An 18343-nucleotide genomic window follows, 5' to 3' on the forward strand; every position below is an offset into this window, starting at 1 on the left:
TCCCGACATCCTCATGAGATTTCAGGATCTTTACGTTAATACTACATGAATTGATCGGGCTCAAGCAACATCATTCAATACAACTTGTTAAATTTAGTTTCATACAGCAAAAAAAACACGTTGTAATGATAAGCCATTTCAGTATTCTTGAACCTGACTGACCTTCTGTTCCCTTTTTGTTGGAACAAATATTTCAGAAATATGACAACTCGCAGAAAAATCTGTACATAGTGCATTATTTAATTTTCTGTTTTTCTCTCTACTGTGCAATTCCTATGCATGTCTGAATTATATTGCCAAAAGTTTTGGGACAACCCTCCAAATCATTGAATTCAGGTGTTGTTTTCAGGGGTTGGGCTCGGCCCCTTAGTTCCAGTGAAAGGAATTATTAATTCTTCAGCTTCATACCAAGACATTTTGGACAATTTCATGCTTCCAACTTTGTGGGAACAGTTTGGGGATGACCGCTTCCTGTTCCAACATGACTGCACATCAGTGCACAAAGCAAGCTCCATAAACAGATGGATGAGTGAGTTTGGTGTGGAGGAATTTGACTTGAGTCCTGACCTCACCTTTGGGATGAATTAGAGAGGAAACTGCGAACCAGACCTTCTCATCCAACATCAGTGCCTGACCTCACAAATGTGCTTCTAGAGGAATGGTCAAAAATTCCCATAAACACACTCCTAAACCTTGTGGAAATCCTTCCCGGAAGAGTTGAAGCTGTTATAGCTGCAAAGGGCGGGCCAAGTCCATATTACATTCAAGTGCATGTAAAGGAAGACATCCCAAAACTTTTGGTAATATAGTGCATGTTTGCACTATGTCAGATTTCTTGTGTGTGTGTAAACCTACTTGGTAATAAAGCTCTTTCTGATTCTCTTCCAAAGTGATTGAACCGTCCACAGCAGCTCCAATTAATTAAAGGTGACAGTCACAGTAGTAACGCTGCATTGCTGAAATGCTGAACTTCAATCGCATACTAATGCGTTCCTCTATATCACTGTATAGTATCAGTAGCGAGAGTAAACTCCTAACAAAGAAGAAGTGAACTTAAAACTACCTGACAGATTTACTCAACCAAAAAAAACCCCAAACTAACAAACTGTGGAATGCTGGATGCTTCATTCACTCAACACTCACAGTGTAGCTTATGAAGCTGAAGGAGGACATGGCTACCAGGCACTGACGCTGGGTGAGAATTTTTCAAGATGGCTGCCGACACACCGGTGGACAAGACACATTAACGTTTAAATTAACCCAAAGAACAATTAACATGCAAGATGTCACATGTGAAAATATGGAGCAAACCCCAGCTGATTGGTAGAACCTGATAAGTATTAAATAAAACAGGGAAGTGCTGTCCTTTAACACTAGAGCTTTACTGCAACCTGCCACAGATTATTTAATAAATAAGAAATATATTTACAGATAATGTGCCGTACTTTTTATCCATGTTTATTTAAAAGACCTCTTTCCTAAACACTTTCCTGTTGCTGAAAAGATCTTCTCATATTTCGATATAAATCGCTGGAACTGGAGACTCCTTCCATACACGTTAAACAAACATCTCCTCCTTACAGAGTCCTTCACCACATCAGCAGTCGTTAAATAAATAAAGAATCCGTTCATTATGAGTCATAGCGTGTCCACCATACAAGTCCAGGGAAAAACTGCTGTTACCATAGAAACGATGTCTTAGAACCTGTTCATTAATATAAATAGGAGCTAGTGTCAGAATGGAGTATTAAACAGCACAGTGGTATAATCAATCATAATTTCCTTGTCGGAAGAATGATTTACTTGCATTCTACTGATCATTAAAATGAAATTAATCTTGAGTTTTTCTTATATATACATATACATACATTATATATATTTATATATATATATATATATATATATATATATATATATATATATATATATATATATATACATATACATATACATATATATATATACATATATCTGGAATATCTGAAAAACCCGGGCCATGATTCTGCACAATGTTCAAAAAAAGAAAAGCGAAAAGAATCAACAAGTTGCGTTCCAGCTACAGAATTCTGGTTATGAAAACACCAACAAAACGTGAAATTTGTTTTGTTGCCACTTAAAACCTTGACTTCATACGAGACATCACACATCGTCACTGTATCAGTGGAGCAGTGAAGTGCTCCAGTGCGTCATTGATACTGAATGTGCTGACTCATGAAATCTGAGATTCAGTTTGGGCAAAAAAGTAAATCTTCACAGGTTTTTAACTGAGGAACATCTCAGATGTAGGACGGGTACACAAAAGAAATCGGTGAATGAGGAAGGGACTTCATGATCATACAACATAAGAGATGTTTCTAGATTTTTCCAAAAACACGCTGAGAGAAATTCCTGTGCTGCTCACTGCAGCCATTAAAAAGCTGACCTGAAGTCATTAACCTTTACAAGAGAGATTATCTCAGGAGGAAGCCCGGCATCACGGATGGATTCCTACAGAGACCTTCTCTGCAAGGAAGATCTACCATGAAGGAGGCTGATTTAACATTTAACACAAAATCACATCAAGGCCTGATGATGATGATGATGAGGGCTCTGCAGCCTGTCAAATTCACTCATCACTCCAGAAAATACACCCTTTCCGTAATGTCCCTGTGATCAAATAACAAGGTGTTAAATTGACAATATCTCACTATCTATCATGATGGAGTGAGCTAACGTCAGCAACCTCGGAGTCTTTTCCCCCTCCAGTGAGGACAAAAGCCCTTATGAATGGCGATACAGTCTGTTGTACGAACAGCTCACTGGCCGCATTCCAAACCGCTACGTGCTGAGCACGGAGTGCACTCCATAGGGCGTACAAACCATTATCTCCTACTCTTTGTAGTGCACTTGTCTAGGGAGCACGGCGCAATTTGAAACTCACCCTCTATTCGCTTTGAACAAGCTATTAGAAACGTACAAGCCGGGAGATATTTATCTTTCCCCGATATTACGTGGAAAAAAGACTAGTACAGCAACTTAAAGATTATACATACATATATTTATCGACATAAAATTGTTTAGCTTCCTGCTAACGAGGTATCGGAGTGTAACAAACGCATTCGCGGAAACGTTAACGTTAGCTGACATCTTATTTCCCCCGTCAGGTCCAGTCCAGAGGATAATGAGCAGTTAGCTAGCAGGTGATTCACCCGTTTTCAGCGCTGATAAATACAGACAAATACAGGCTTGTCACTCAGGAGCTCTGTAGCCTGCTAACCAGTGCTAGCAGACCAAAAGACCCATTATTAGCCTGCTAGCTAGCAACTTAGCAACTAGTCAGTTAGCGGCGCTCTAATGACTTACTTCCACGGCCGCTGTATTAGAGCTGTTGATGTCGGACGGATAAAACTGTTGCCTCAGTTGCTTTCTTGACTTTCCACGTTTTCTTGATTTGGAATATCCTTAATTTAAAAAATAAAAAAACAAACCCGTGTCCTTCTAGGTAGCGGCTGCTTTTCCTCCTTTTCTTTAGTGTTCTCCAAGTAACGTGAACCAGCGCTAACCAAACCGACTTCCGGTCAGCCAGCCTCACCGGAATTCAAAATAAAAGTCTCAAGCTTATAATAACGGACATGATTTATATACGGTGTTTCTTCTATAGATATTGAAATATGAATTTCTAACGATTTAATTTACACATGAAAAATTATATTATTTAAACATAAAGGGCCTAATTGAGTATACGAAATACAAATATGCCGTTGATACAAAACAAAAAATAACAACAATAATAGTTATTATTAGTAGTAGTGGTGGTAGTAATACATACTTATTTTAATTTACTACTTTCTATTTGGGTTTTTATATAACAAAAATATTTAATATTAAATACTGAATACAAAATATTTACTATTAATTTTTCCTGTACACTGAGACTCGTTTAGTTTTCCATTTATTTCGTCAACACCGCCCTCTGCTGGACAACAAGTCAGCTTGCCAATCTTACACTATTGGTATAATTTTTCAGGCAATGTAAAGAAATTTGAATTTACTCTGAAAAGAACACATTAGAAATCAATATCTAAATTCAAGTAAACGATATTGTTTGTTTGTTACCTACCTTTCACTTTTAGACACTGTTTAAGTTACTCAAACCGTAACGTCCGATAAAGTCAAATAATGCCTTTGGAAGTCAGCAGCGCGTGCGTTTATTTGATCGGTGAATCACATAGGAATCGATTCTTCATCACTGCTTCGTTTACTGAAGTCGAATTAATACTTTTGACAGCATGTAAAAACTTTTTGTTTAATTGCCAAAATTTGGGGACACCCCTCCAAATCATTGAATTCAGGTGTTGTTTTTCAGGGGTTGGGCTCGGCCCCTTAGTTCCAGTGAAAGAAACTCTTAATGCTTCAGCATACCAAGACATTTTGGACAATTTCATGCTCCCAACTTTGTGGGAACAGTTTGGGGATGACCCCTTCCTGTTCCAACATGACTGCACACCAGTGCACAAAGCGAGGTCCATAAAGACATGGATGAGCGAGTTTAGTGTGGAAGAACTTCACAGAGTCCTGACCTCTACCTTTGAGATGAATTAGAGCGGAGACCGTGAGCCAGGCCAAAACTGGGACGTCTGCCTTTACATGCACATGAATGTAATATAGAGTCACCCTGCTCTTCGCAGCTATAACAGCTTCAACTATTCTGAGAAGGCTTTCCAACAAGGTTTAGGAGTGTGTTCATGGGAATTTTTGACCATTCCTCTAGAAGTGCATTTGTAAGGTCAGACACTGATGTTGGATGAGAAGGCCTGACTCGCACTCTAATTCATCCCAAAGGTGTTCGATCAGGTTGAGGTCAGGACTCTGTGCAGGCCAGTCAAGTTCCTCCACACCAAACTCACCCATCCATGTCTTTATGGACCTTGCTTTGTGCAGGAAGGGGTCATCCCCAAACCCTGAAAAACAACACCTGAGTTCAATGATTCAATGAAAACCAAAACTATTTTGGCAATATAGTGTATATTCATAACTGAGAGAGAGAGAGAGAGAGAGAAGCAACATCAAAGCAAAGCTCAAAAATAGTGGTGATAGAGATACAAATAATAATAATAATAATAATAATAATAATAGCAACAATAAAATATTTAAGTATATGTACATATGCTAACACGTGCCAAATACAAGAATCTGAGTCTATAAAACTCATGACTCTAAAAATAAAGCAAAAACGGAAGTAGCACAACAGAGAAAGTACCTTCAATTAAATGTCTAATTGTTTGTTTGTTTGTTTTAAAGAGTACCAGGAATCAAACGATTCAAAAGTGATCCTAAACAAAAGAATCGAATCAGTGAAGTGAGTCATGACTCACATCCCAGCGCGTGTGCGTGCGCGCGCGCGCGCTTTTTTCCCTCCTCCTCACCACCACCAGAGGACGCTGTTACACTTTAATGCTTTCGGAGGGTTTGCCTGTTGCTAATGAGCAGTCGGGAGTATTCTGTATGTTGATTGTTTATCAAAGATTCGTAACTCCTGCCTGCTGATCTACTTCCAGGCTTGTTAATAGCGGCGAGCTCGCGCTTGACCGGGGCAGATGTAGCGGCTTGTTTGGTTTCTGCCCCCCCTCCAAAAAAAGTCCGAGTGGTTAATTCCTGTAATTGGATCAATGGACATAATGCTGAGCCACGTCGTCTAATTACTACATCGCAGGGGGAGAGACCGCGGTGAAGACTGCAAGTCCGGTCAGCTTTTAGGGTTTTTTTTTTTACATTCTTTATTTTGCTCTACGTCAGAGTCTCGCGCGTGAACGGTGTGGATCATCCCGTCTCGTGCTTGTTTGGAGTCCTGGATATCATTTCCCGTTTAGTTTCGTTACCATGGCAGACGAGCAAGGCCCCTGAACGCTTTTTATTATAACAACCCTCATTGGAGTGGGTTTGCAGATTGTGTGATATTTTTTTGTTGCTCTGAACGGATTGATATATTTTTTTAATTCGCTTTTTTGCTGAGTGTAATAAAGAAAATCCGCGTTTTTGTTCCATCCCTGCTCGATTTCACAACTCGTGGACCTCGGCGTTTCCCTAGCTGGGAACTTACAAGTAAGTCTGTGTGAATTAAAATCGTGTTGGATTCATACACATGACATCACTGATTGTTTATATTCCTTTAATAAATAATCTGATCTGCAATGTCGCAGTTTCGTGCACACTTCACGTTAATGGCGCAGATTATGTTGGAGAAAATTCTCTCTCTCTCTCTCTCTCTCCCCCCTTTCTATCTCTTCGTTATGCATGATCAATCAGGCTACACGTCTTAACCCTTATACATCGCTGCGTAAAGACTAACCACGTTGAAAGTTTTGCGCAACATCTCGTCTAATAACCGATATCGCGATACCGATACCGCGATACCTTTGAAAACAGATATCGCAGAATGCGCAAAATCGCCAAACGTTTTCCTGCGAGCATGCTGAGCAATCCTAATCCTCCCAGATGTGTGTATTTGTTTCTTCATTCGTTTTGCTGAGTCACAGTACTGTTTTAATTGGAATATTATTGAAGCATATCAGTATCAGTCTGCAAATATGAGCGCCGTGGTAATATGAAGCATCTGCAATATGATATACCTGATTGAGCAGTGCTACTGTAGTGTTATCTAACATCTGGAAGATGTCTCGGACAATATCGCAGACGTTCAGGTGTTTATGTCGGCAATTTCGGACCCTGTTTTTGCCGATACGGGGTCACGGACAAAACGTAGACGTTATGGAAATTATTTATTGGTTGTGAGCTGAGATTAGTTTTTGTGAGCAATATTAGATAGCCGACGACAAAGTTCTGGCAGTGTGAGAAGTTTTTAATCAATAGAAGGATGACCCAAGGTTCGCACCGATGGATGACCGTATTCATGGATCTGTCGTTACAGAATCATAGAAATAGAGTAATATGACCTTGGAGGACGAGTTATAGGATTCTGTGGAGGAATCATCTCATACACACGCCTCATTTATCGATCTTTCAGTAAATGTGTGTATGTAAATGTTAAGTAGCGTAAGTAAAGTTTTCTGTTTGATTTTACAAAAGTTTTAGATCAATATATGTTGCTAAAGTGCAAAGTGCGTTCCTGACACAGCTCATTTGCATCTAGTTCCACCCACAAAATTTCAGAAAAGTCTAAGTTTATAGACAGCTGGCAGCATAGATTCAGGATAAAGCCTGAGGAACAGAAGGAAGTTATTTTGACTCAAATATGTCACAATATTGATAAGAAAAAGAAACAGCACTTCTTTGGTCAGTTGAGGAATTTATTAGGGATTTGTTACAGCTATGTGCAGACTGACCGGCCTCTTCTTTCATATTACGGCATTAGATTTCATTTTTTGTCTTAATTTACAGGTTTGTTTTTGGCTCGCTTTATTTATTTATTTTTGTTCTTTAATTAATTCCAAGAATTCTAAAAAAAAAAAAAAGACAAGTGTTCTCAGTAGTATTTCTAGTCTCTGTTCTAGTGAGCTTGCAAGAGGAAAGAGTTTTCATACAGACTCCAAAACAATACTATACACCGATCAGGCATAACATTATGACTGGTGAAGTGAATAAGACTGATGGTCTCCTCATCATGGCACCTGTTAGTGGGTGGGATATATTAGGCAGCAAGTGAACATTTTGTCCTCAGAGTTGATGTGTTAGAAGCAGGAAAAATGGACAAGCGTAAGGATTTGATCGAGTTTGATGAAGGGCCAAATTGTGATGGCTAGACCACTGGATCAGAGCATCTCCAAAACTGCAGCTCTTGTGGGGTGGTCCTGGTCTGCAGTGGTCTATCAAAAATGGTCCAACGAAGGAACAGTGGTGAACCGGCGACAGGGTCATGGGTGGTCAAGGCGATCCGATCCAACAGATGAGTGCTTGATGTTGCTGAAGAAGTTAATGCTGGTTCTGATAGAACGTGTCCCAATACACAGTGCATGATGGGTCAGGGTTGTTTTGGCGGCAAAAGGGGGACCAACACCAATATTAGTCAGGTGGTCATAATGTTATGCCTGATTGTTGTAGGTCGCTTGATAAGGATGTTTAAACTTGACACTATATGCCATGTATAAAAGTTCTGTAATCCATGGAGCGGGAGCAGGGTACGATTATGTTTCTGAATTTACAGGATTTTCATTAATACCAAATTATTTACAAATAAATCCCTTTGTATCCAGCTTGATAACTGAGGCCCAGTGTGATAAGCGATAATCTTATACCACTTTTGAAATCCTACAGTGGCTATTATTCAGTTCCTGTATCACCAAAGTATGAAAATGAGATATAAATAAACCAGCTAGTCATCTTCTGACGTGGTGAAGACCTGTCATGAGTGTTAGTCAAAAGATCTGCAGTCACTGACCTACTTATGGCAGGTAGCTCGGGCGAGAACGCCTAAACTTACTGCTGAACACCGCAGGGTAGAGAGCCAGCTGTTGAATTCTTGATTGCTCCTGATCGTCGTTTAGTTTTCTGTAACAGAAGCTCTGACGGTTGTTCTGGCTGTAAAACAAATCACAGACTTATTATAATGTGAGTGAATTTGTTTGGCTGCTCTTTTGTTTCCATAGTAACAGCTCGTTCTCAGGGACTTGTATGCCAGACGCTCCACGTCATCTAAAATGATGGTTTATGATGTTATTTAACAGAGAGAGAGATATAATCATTGATTTGGTAAGGGTTTTTATACGGAGACGTTTCTTGATGGAAGGAGTCTCCAGTATAGGCAGGATAAAGGTGTTCTCCATTGGGGAAAGTCTTCCGGATGGATGACTTCCTGGTAACAAGCTGCGTCATATAGCTAGGCAGAAACAGAAATTGAAAGGTATGATTGCTACATATGCTATATATGATTGCTACACACACACACACACACGTGAGAACAGGAGCTTATAACTAAAAATGGATAAAAAATGATGACATAGTGTTTGTCAATGAAAAGAAATTGCAGTCATCGTCAAATTGTTGAGCTATAAATGGGACAACAATTATCAGCTTCAGGCTGGACTTTTCCAGCACTCGCTGCCAGCTTATAATTACTTGGTTACTATGGTTACGATGGATCGTGTTGTTGTTCACAATTTGTTTCGCATTCGTTTGTTTAAAACTCATCTTCCATGGAAACTGCTTCTTTTCAAAACATGTACAAGGAAAGCTCTAACCATCACCTAAGTAACCCAAACCTCCTGAGGTGGAAGGAAGTTTATTGAAACTTTGAAAAATGTTCAAAGCATCAGTGAAACTGGATACGCCGGTGTGAATAGGACCCAAGTCTAACATTTAGTCCCGTATGCCGTAGTCGAGTTTGATATTTCGGCAGCTGTTTCTATATGGATCGTGGATTATCCAAGGTATTGAGTGATGGAAATTTTGCTCCTTAAGAATAACCTGGTCGTTTTCTGGCGAGTTCGCCCGTAAAGTAGGTCAAGTTCAAGTACAATTCTTTCCTAATGAGAGATACTTTTAATAATAATAGGTGGAATGGAGTAACAGGAAATTCCACTCAGCTTTCTTAAGCTTGTGTTTGGCTCCTTTTATTATAGCAAGAACAACACGTCCAACATTTACTGAAAAACAAATATAAGATTAAGTTGAATTGCACAATGGAGTTGATGATGGTTGTAATTTTTTCCTGGAAAATAAATCACACTTTCAAGCAAATTTCTTATTAGTGTATGTCTATGCGTGTGGAATTAAAGAAGCTAGTAATTTTTGTGGTTTTCTCTAGTGTAATATTTCAAGGTAAGGTAATCCCTGATCTTGGGCTGTACTTGCTCAAGTTCTTGTCTTTATAGCCACTCCTCGCTGCTGTTCTTTACGGTGATGTTTTTTCATGTTCAGTGGATATAAATAGCTCATACACACCTGTTAAAATGGCAGGTTTTCATGATGTAAAAAAAATGAAACCAAGATAAATCATTGGACCTAAGTGTGAAATTATGTTGTATAAAAATAAAGTGAAAAACAACCCAAAACACTTTAGGGGAAAAACGGAAAAGTTACAATGACCAGGTTATAGTACCTTAAAAGTAGTTATCATACAGTTAAAGAACATAAGGAATTTCTTCACAACTTTTATCAGTCTAATGGAGCCCTGGTCCACAAAAAGCATCATGGTATCTCACTTCTTGAAAGGTATCAGATCCGAAGAGGAGTATAAATGAATTTCCAAAACACCGTACACGCCATCATTAACAATCAGAGAAAAGGGAGCACGGCAGTGAACAGGACGCCCTTCCAAAATGTAGAAAAGGTCAAGACAGAAGCTCACCAAGGAGCCTGTCAAGAGACCTACAGCAACATTAAAGGAGCCGTCGGAATATCTGACTTCCAAGAATTGATTACTCTCAGAGTAGGACTGCTAGATGGAAGCTCTTTCCCATTAAAAACATCCACGCTCCTCTAAACCACATGGAAAAATGTGTCTGATGAGAGCAATTCCAAAAGGTGTCATAATTTCCATAATTCCAAAAGGCATGTTTGTGTGTGGGGCATGGTGGTGGCAGCATCATGCTTTAGAGCTGCATTTCTTCAGTGGAAGGAATCTTGAATAGCGCCAGATTTTAGTGTCAAACCTTCAGGTGTCCACTACTAAGCTGAAGACGAAAAGGAATTTCAGCTCTCAGCACGACAATGACCCAAACGCATACATTCAAATCAGCAAAGGAACAGCTTAACGAAAAGGACTCCAATGTTTTTAAATGATCTAGCCTGAATCCATGTAAAAATCTGACGTGGAATGCGCTGCGCACAGGAGATTCCTGCACAATTAGATGGATCCTGAATGTTTTCGTAAGAAAGAGTCGGGAAGTTGCTAATAGACTTTTACTCATAATGACTGAGTACTGTAATAACATCCTAAGGTTCCTCAACAAAGGGTGCGCATACTTATGCAACTAGGTTATTCCCCCCCCCCTATTTTTCCTTAAAATGTTTCTAAATGTTTTCGTCCTGGAAGTGATTTTGATTTTAATTATAAAGTGTAGACAATATGATTTATCATTTATTCTATCATCTTATTCTCCGACTCTAGCTGCTCACCCCCTGAAGCTAGTCCACACAGCATTTGTTGTGTCTCATTTGTTTTGCAACTCAAAGACAAATTAGTTTGCTACTGTATTCTCCAAACCCACTGTTTTTTTCCGTATCTACTTGTTATCCATGGATGTCAAAGAGCTCAGTGTTTGGCCTCTGGAACCGCTCAGTATATCCTTCTTCTCGAAAGCTCAATGGCCTTTGAGTCCCCTTTTTAGGCTTGTCAGAAACAAAGGGGCTTTTGTTCCACGCCCAGTATCCTGCCATCAGCGCAGTGTACACCACAGACACAAGCATGAGCCCTTGGGTTTCTGCTGAAAACTGCTGTGGAGATATGACCAGAGAACACTGATATCCTGATAAATGACCTCATGCAAATTAAGAAAGTTACATTTCTAAGAATCGATCGTGAGTCCGTTGTTACTCTTGGTAATAAGCAGCTGATTAAATTTTAAAGTATATCCGAGTTCTCGATTCTGATTGGTCAGAATGATTTTCTGACCAACATCAGTGCCTGACCTCACAAATGTGCTTCTAGAGGAATGGTCAAAATTTCCCATAAACACACTCCTAAACCTTGTGGAAGGCCTTCCCAGAAGAGTTGAAGCTGTTATAGCTGCAAAGGGCGAGACAACTCCATATTACATTCATGTGCATGTAAAGGCAGATGTCCCAAAACGTGTTTAACATAAGCTGCATCCCAAATGACGTACTATACACTTACACTGTGCACTATGTATGAATTTTTGACGTTTAGTGAGAAATAACGATTTTTACATTGAAGTTGGAAGTATGTAATGTTTTGCAGTCGATGGCGAATGATGTCAAACTCGTGCAACATGACACCACTAGCTTTAGCAGAATATGGTGCATCTTTAGAATGTTGAAAAACAAATCACACAATGTGCACAAGTTTATTTACAGGACATTTATAAGATGTTCTCATCGGTCACCTTGAGATTATTTTTCCCCCCTTATCCAGTGCCCGGTAGCCCCACCCCTCTTCCACTCCGTAAGCAATGCTGTGACTGTTGAGTGCATGAAGTGTCCCACATTCCACACTTTGTTTATTCACTTGAACAAGTGCATCATCTGGGTACTTGAAGTGCACTCCTTCTTCTTGGAAGTTTCAGCATGTACACACTACACTACTCACACTATTTATATTACACAATATAGGGATGTGGTAGCTCAGTGGTTAAGGCGTTGACCTACTGATCAGAAGATCTCAAATCCCAGGACCACCGAACTGCCCCTGAGCAAGGTCCTTAACCCTCAACTGCTCAGTTGTATAAATGAGAAGTCGCTTTGGATAATGGCGTCTACCAAATGCTGTAAATGTAATGTACACAATGGCAGAGAATAGTATGCGATGTAGGACACACCTGGAGAAAAACACATGATCATTCGTATTGTGAAGCTTCCTGTAGGGAGATTTTTCTACCATTTTTGGATGGAGTCTCCAGTGTCCATGCTTCTTCGGGATGGAGGGCTTTATTATGAAAAGAGAGAAAAAACAGAGACTAGCTATTATAACATAACAGTAAATGGACATCATGAATAAACAGAAGTATTAGAACTCAATTCATCAAAACTGTCAGTCTCTCAACTCCACCCAGCTGTAGGTTTTTTCACCCACGTAACAGTGATTTTGTCTTTATTTTTTTGTCAAGTTTTGCTTATAGGACTTCGAACCTACATTTTGCAGCGTGCATCATGACATCATTCAGCCCGACTCTCTAAATACTTAACATCTCGACCATTGTAAAGCTCATGCAAGCGAAGAATTGTACGAAGTCTAATCGAAAGTTTGAAGAAGCCACTGCTCTGAGAAACTGTGTGCTGCGAGACTAATGAGAGAAGCGTGTTTGAACCTGAGAGCGTAGGAATGTGGGAAATGCTATGAATGATGTCACATGACCTCGGTTAAATGGGAGTATAGCGTGTAAACATCAGACTCCAAACAAGTGCTTTATGTTGCTCTTAAAGTTCAATACGTTTTACTTTTGCTCTGTTATACGTGTGTATATTTTTTTTATATATCCTATCATAAGGTTATCAGTGCATGTATGTTAAAAATGGTTATATTAAGAAAAGCCGTTGTATTGATGATGATGAGGCGTTGTCAGATCTTTTTTGACGTTATTTCTAATCCACTTCCTGGTATAATGTTTACATTCAACAGTGCTTTAAGTGGGCCAGATGTTTTGTGATGTCTGTGTTACGCCTTCACACCTTCACATGACCTTCAAGTATTTTTTACCATGTCTAACTAAATCGACTTTTTTTTTTTGTCAGAACAAAACAGAAGTTAGGTTTACTGTGTATTTTTTATTTTTCAAAATATTTTCCCAATGGATTTCTTTTAAGTTTATGTGTCACTTATGTGAGGAGGATTTTATGAATAAGATTGTTATTAAGAATTTAAACTTAATTCATTGCTGCATTACATGTGTTAATAAATAGGCTGGTCCTAAAAGTCTCTTCTCAAACTTTTTAGCAAAATTTGTTCTTTTATATATATGTGTGTGTGTGTGTGTGTGTGTGTGTGTGTGTGTGTGTAATATATTATATAGTATATAATATAGATCCTTTATATTATTTACAAAACCCCCCACAAAACCTTTGACAGTAGAGGAAGGTATTGAAATCATTCCCACAGCTGGATCATGAAGCTGTCGAAAGTTTGTAATGGACATGCAGATACACGCGTAACACCAGATGTGTAAATATGAGAGAAGACTGTGTGTGTGTGTGTGTTTTTACAAAGAAATGCCAATCACATAGAGGATGTTTTGTGAATAAAGTTACATTTTGCTAAAAAGTCTTCCTCTTCCTCTGTATGGGACAGCCTGGACTGGACAGTATGAGGATTATAATATATGATTTGATATGAGTTATGTCGCAATACACTTTTCAGAGAGATTGTGTATCTTTTAACACCGTTTGCACTTGTTTTATTTTGAAGAATGTTTTTTTTGAAGCAATGAACAGCTGAACTGATGATCAAATTTTGTATCCAATATTTAAATATATATTTTATTTACATTTTTTTGTATTTTGATTTCGAATTGTCTTTGAATGACTGTACTGATGATACTTTAAACCAAAAATTAAGGACATTTTCATTAATGATTGTAATATTATAAATTTTATGGTTTGTATCTTTTAATCATTGTGGTTCCATGAATATACAACAGTTTACGCAGGGTAACGAGAGGCTTGTTTAGTGTTTAAGAAACTACATTTGAAAGTTAATGATTTTCTACAAATTCTCCAAACATATTAGAGTACCAGCAGTTATTTCACACTTCACGCCCTTTGATATGGCATTAACTTGAAGTGCAACGTTGAATGAGTGGGTTTAAATCAGGGAGCTGTCTGCTTAGCAGAGTAGCACCTGCGTGTCATGGTGCGTAGTTTTCCACCGCGCTATGATGGCTTTTCTAACCTTTCTATGTGCGGCATTTGACTCTCCGGCTTGGAATGTGCCACCTTTTGGGTGTCAGGACTTATATTAACTTGCTCTCTTGTTTAACGCAGCATGACGAGCTCCTGCCTGCTTCCTGTTGGTTCTCTCTAACAACTCCACCGTCTCCCGTCTATTGCAGGGCCACTGTACAGGCAGCGTACCTGGACAGAGGCATTACTAACCGCTAACATTTCATCGTATATCGGGTAAGTTTCTAATGCTTGCTCTGCAATCTTGATCTCTTCTGCTCTAATATCCTCTGTATAGCTTGACGTGTCTCGATTATGAGCAGACGAATCACATACGCTGGACACACTCCTGTTGATTTTGGTTTGTGCATTCTGTGTGCTGTGCAGAGAACAATGCTTTTGTGTTAATATTCAGCAGTTGTCTGTGATGGTCATAAATAAGGATGCATAAATACCAGTACTGGTATCAGGGATCCGGACGATATCATGCTCTCGTTATAAATGGTCTGATATCGGCATCCGATAGCAATCGAAGCAAAGCAGCCTGCAAAATGTGCTCTGTGGAAATGTCAAGAGGAGGAAATACAGAAACATAAAACTTAATGAAACATGTTTCTTGCTATCATGAAAAATACAGACTAGGTGAGAGAAATAGCTTAAGAATGCTAGATGAGTGAAAATAACGAAACAGCTCTTGATACTCGGCTGTTATCGGTGATTCACGTTAGCTTCGTTTCCATCCAAGGATTTTTTTTGTTTTTGAAAGGAAACACGCATTATACGATGCAATAACTAGTGTAGTCTAGTAGTGTAGACGTAATCTTTGTCGAAAGCTGTGTTGACACTTCAAATGGTATGAAGAAATAGTTTGGAAATAGGCAAAAGAAATGGCGTCCATGGAAAAAAAAAAAAGAACATAACAGAAAACTGAAAGCAGGCAGTGACGTCCTGTGAAAGTCCCAGAATGTCCTGTTGCATGCTCTCTCTCAGCCCCATGGGCTTTGCATCAGGGCAGTTATTTGGAGCCCAATCAGACGATCAGTTACTTCATTCAGATGTCATGTTTTGATATTTAGTACAGTTATTTGTGAAATTAACAGTTCCTTGATAGTGGACGCCAAAGGTACACAATTTTTTATATATACAGTATATGAAAAATGATGTACGGGAAAGAGTCTAGGCCTGATTTCTTCTGTGAAAGAAAGTTCACTATATATATATATATATATATATATATATATATATATATATATATATATATATATATATATATATATATATATATATATATATATATATATATATATAAGGCCAAATAGAGAGAAACAAGCGATACAGCAAATTTTTCACGCAACGTAAACAACTTTAGAAGTGAAACAACTTTTTAGAAAGGTAACTAACATAGCTATCTAATACACTTTACTTAAAAACACTATAAAGAATGATCCCCTTAATAATTTAACATCCACAACATCCCTGATTTGAATTAATACTAATAATAATACTTTAATTATATGTACTGATGATCAATAAAATGGTCTCGAAGCATTCCTAGTCCTAAACTAGCTTTTATGGAATATTTTCACTGCAAATGTTTTCCATGCCGTATAAAAAGAAGCTTTGCTAGCTGTTGAATGGAGACGTTTAATCAGTAAGTTCATATGCTCTTGTTTATCCCCGCACATCGACAAGTTCCCATGTTCCATTAACGGAGGCAGGCTTTTGAAACAATAACCGCTGCAGCACTCAGACACCTTGTATACATTAATCAGATTAATGACTCCAAGTTTCCAGCAGGGCTTATGTGAATATTTCACCCCTCCCTCCCCGTGGCCTCGTTATGCCGAAATGGAAGCCATTGTTCTCATTGTTTGGCTGCTGCATGGACACGTCCTTAACAAGAGCACTTCAGTGTTAGTGTTACGGATATACCGGCTCGGTCCTCATACCGGGATTAAAGTTTGCTTCAGGTATACTGAAGTTCATTCGGGATTTAATCAGTGCATTTTTCTGTCGGAGTGTATGTGGGAGCGAGATCTGAAACACACACACAGAGAGAGAGAGAGAGAGAGCCATGCAAACAAGTACCACATGCCAAAAGTCATGTACTCAAAGCCACATCTGACAAGTAGGCTAATGGGTTCCGAATGTGCTGCCATTAGCTATCCGGTTTCATCCAGGCTCCAACTACACACCTTTCTTGTGCTTTTAAAATGAGCTCTGTGTGGAAAATAATGCTCTAAAAAACAAGTTCCTGTAGCTGTTCAACATACACTTTCTGTACACACACGATTCTTTTTATTTTTTCCTTTTATCTTTTACTGAGGTACTATACAAGGCAAACAAACTGATCCACCGATTTAACCCGACAGCTTTGTGTACTGATTTGGCATGAAAGCCCAAACAGAGTCAATGACCGATGCAGTGTAAACATCCTCCGACAGCAGGGACGTGGCCCCCGTGCTTCTAGGAGCCCCTTTTAACAACATGTATCACAGATTGATGGGATTGTTTAGGGTCACCAGGACGAAGTTTAAACGAATTGTGAAATGAATATCAGGCGAAACCAGATGATCTCAAATAAAACAGAAACACCCGGAATGACTTTTATGTTCCACTTTAGAACTAACACTGTAACTTCTTCAATGCCGAGCTGCAAACCTTTATGTGGTTTTGTGTAAGAACTCTACATTTAACACCCCTTTCCTCATTCACAACCTCAAAAGAAAAAAAAGTCTCTTAAATCTGGAATGAAGTGACATTTCCGATACCCTGGAAGCCCCGCCCCCTTTCCCTACCTCGCATTAGTAAACGTTTGTCTTCTCTCAATTTTCCTGCTCTTATGCAACATCATCTTTTCTGTCAAAGTAAATGTTTTGACTTCATTACTCTGAAATATAACCCATCCTTGTACGTTCAACTCGGCTAACGTTAGGCAAATTTATCATTAACATCATCTGTATTTATTATTGGGTGTCACTGAAAAACATCTGGAAAAAGTAGATCGTTTTTTTTTTTTTTTTTTTTTTTTTTTAAATGTTTTCTGTCTCATCCCTATTAGATATTATAGATAAGTTTTTTTTTAACTATATTTAACAAATATTATTCATTTTCCTTTTCATGCCATTGGCAGCCAAGACCTGAGTTGACTTCCTTTTTGAACTATTTCTTTGATCACTTTGGTTAATGGCTTGCTACGTTACCCACAGTGCTGTTCGACTAGCTGATCGTGGCACAGCACAGTTTAGCCCTCTACCTTACCAGATGATGCGGCGGTGCTTTAATCCTTTATTCGGCCCAGCTCTCGCACTACCAATGCACACTGTCTGAAAGCAGCTTTACAGAAATATAATTTATATTTAGTGTTATAACGTGTATTATCATTTTTTCCTATGCCTCTCTCAACATCATCAGTTCTGCTTTTGGAAACCGACGTCTCCACTACTTCTACCTTGCTTTTCTTAAATACATTACATTGAACGTGGCAGAGTGAGAAAATAATTATTTTCTTCATACTGTTATACCATGTTTTAAACACTTCACTTAAACTCGATTGGAGCTATGCTAGCAATAACAATGTCCTCTGTGATGCCAGCGAGACACCCAAGCACTAACATCTCACTGGGATAATATAAAATAAATACAGGACCATTCAACAAATTAGCGCCAGAATCCTTAAGCACACAATATTAACATATTCAGGGTGGAGATTTCTTATCACTGCTAAGTGACCGTAGATCTCATGTTTGCACGAGCTTAAAGCAAATTCCCAACATCTGTGTTTTTTAAGCATTGAAGCACAAATTCTAATTTCAAAACTTTTTATACACTGAACAGCAACATGTATTTTTTTTTT

At 38.7% G+C, this 18343-nt stretch overlaps 2 protein-coding genes across 10 annotated transcripts in view; one reads left to right on the forward strand and one right to left on the reverse strand.

The window, feature by feature from the left end:
- The window catches only part of csnk1g1 (casein kinase 1, gamma 1), a 31314-nt gene extending 27755 nt beyond the window's left edge, over positions 1-3559 (reverse strand). For 2 of the 5 annotated variants that reach the window (XM_058401348.1, XM_058401345.1), the window contains exon 1: positions 3343-3559. The gene's annotated coding sequence lies outside the window, so the exon portion shown is untranslated. The remainder of the gene's footprint in view (positions 1-3342) is intronic. The other 3 variants (XM_058401349.1, XM_058401350.1, XM_058401346.1) reach the window with 2 other exon arrangements.
- A 1900-nt stretch (positions 3560-5459) lies between these two features.
- The window catches only part of pacsin3 (protein kinase C and casein kinase substrate in neurons 3), a 30010-nt gene continuing 17126 nt past the window's right edge, over positions 5460-18343 (forward strand). The window contains exons 1-2 of one of the 5 annotated variants that reach the window (XM_058400771.1): positions 5461-6081; positions 14590-14724. The gene's annotated coding sequence lies outside the window, so the exon portion shown is untranslated. Of the gene's footprint in view, positions 6082-14589; positions 14725-18343 lie in introns of all 5 variants that reach the window. The other 4 variants (XM_058400770.1, XM_058400774.1, XM_058400773.1 and 1 more) reach the window with 4 other exon arrangements.

The sequence above is a fragment of the Hemibagrus wyckioides genome, linkage group LG10, assembly GCF_019097595.1.
Source record: "Hemibagrus wyckioides isolate EC202008001 linkage group LG10, SWU_Hwy_1.0, whole genome shotgun sequence".
Classification (NCBI taxonomy): Eukaryota; Metazoa; Chordata; class Actinopteri; order Siluriformes; family Bagridae; genus Hemibagrus; species Hemibagrus wyckioides.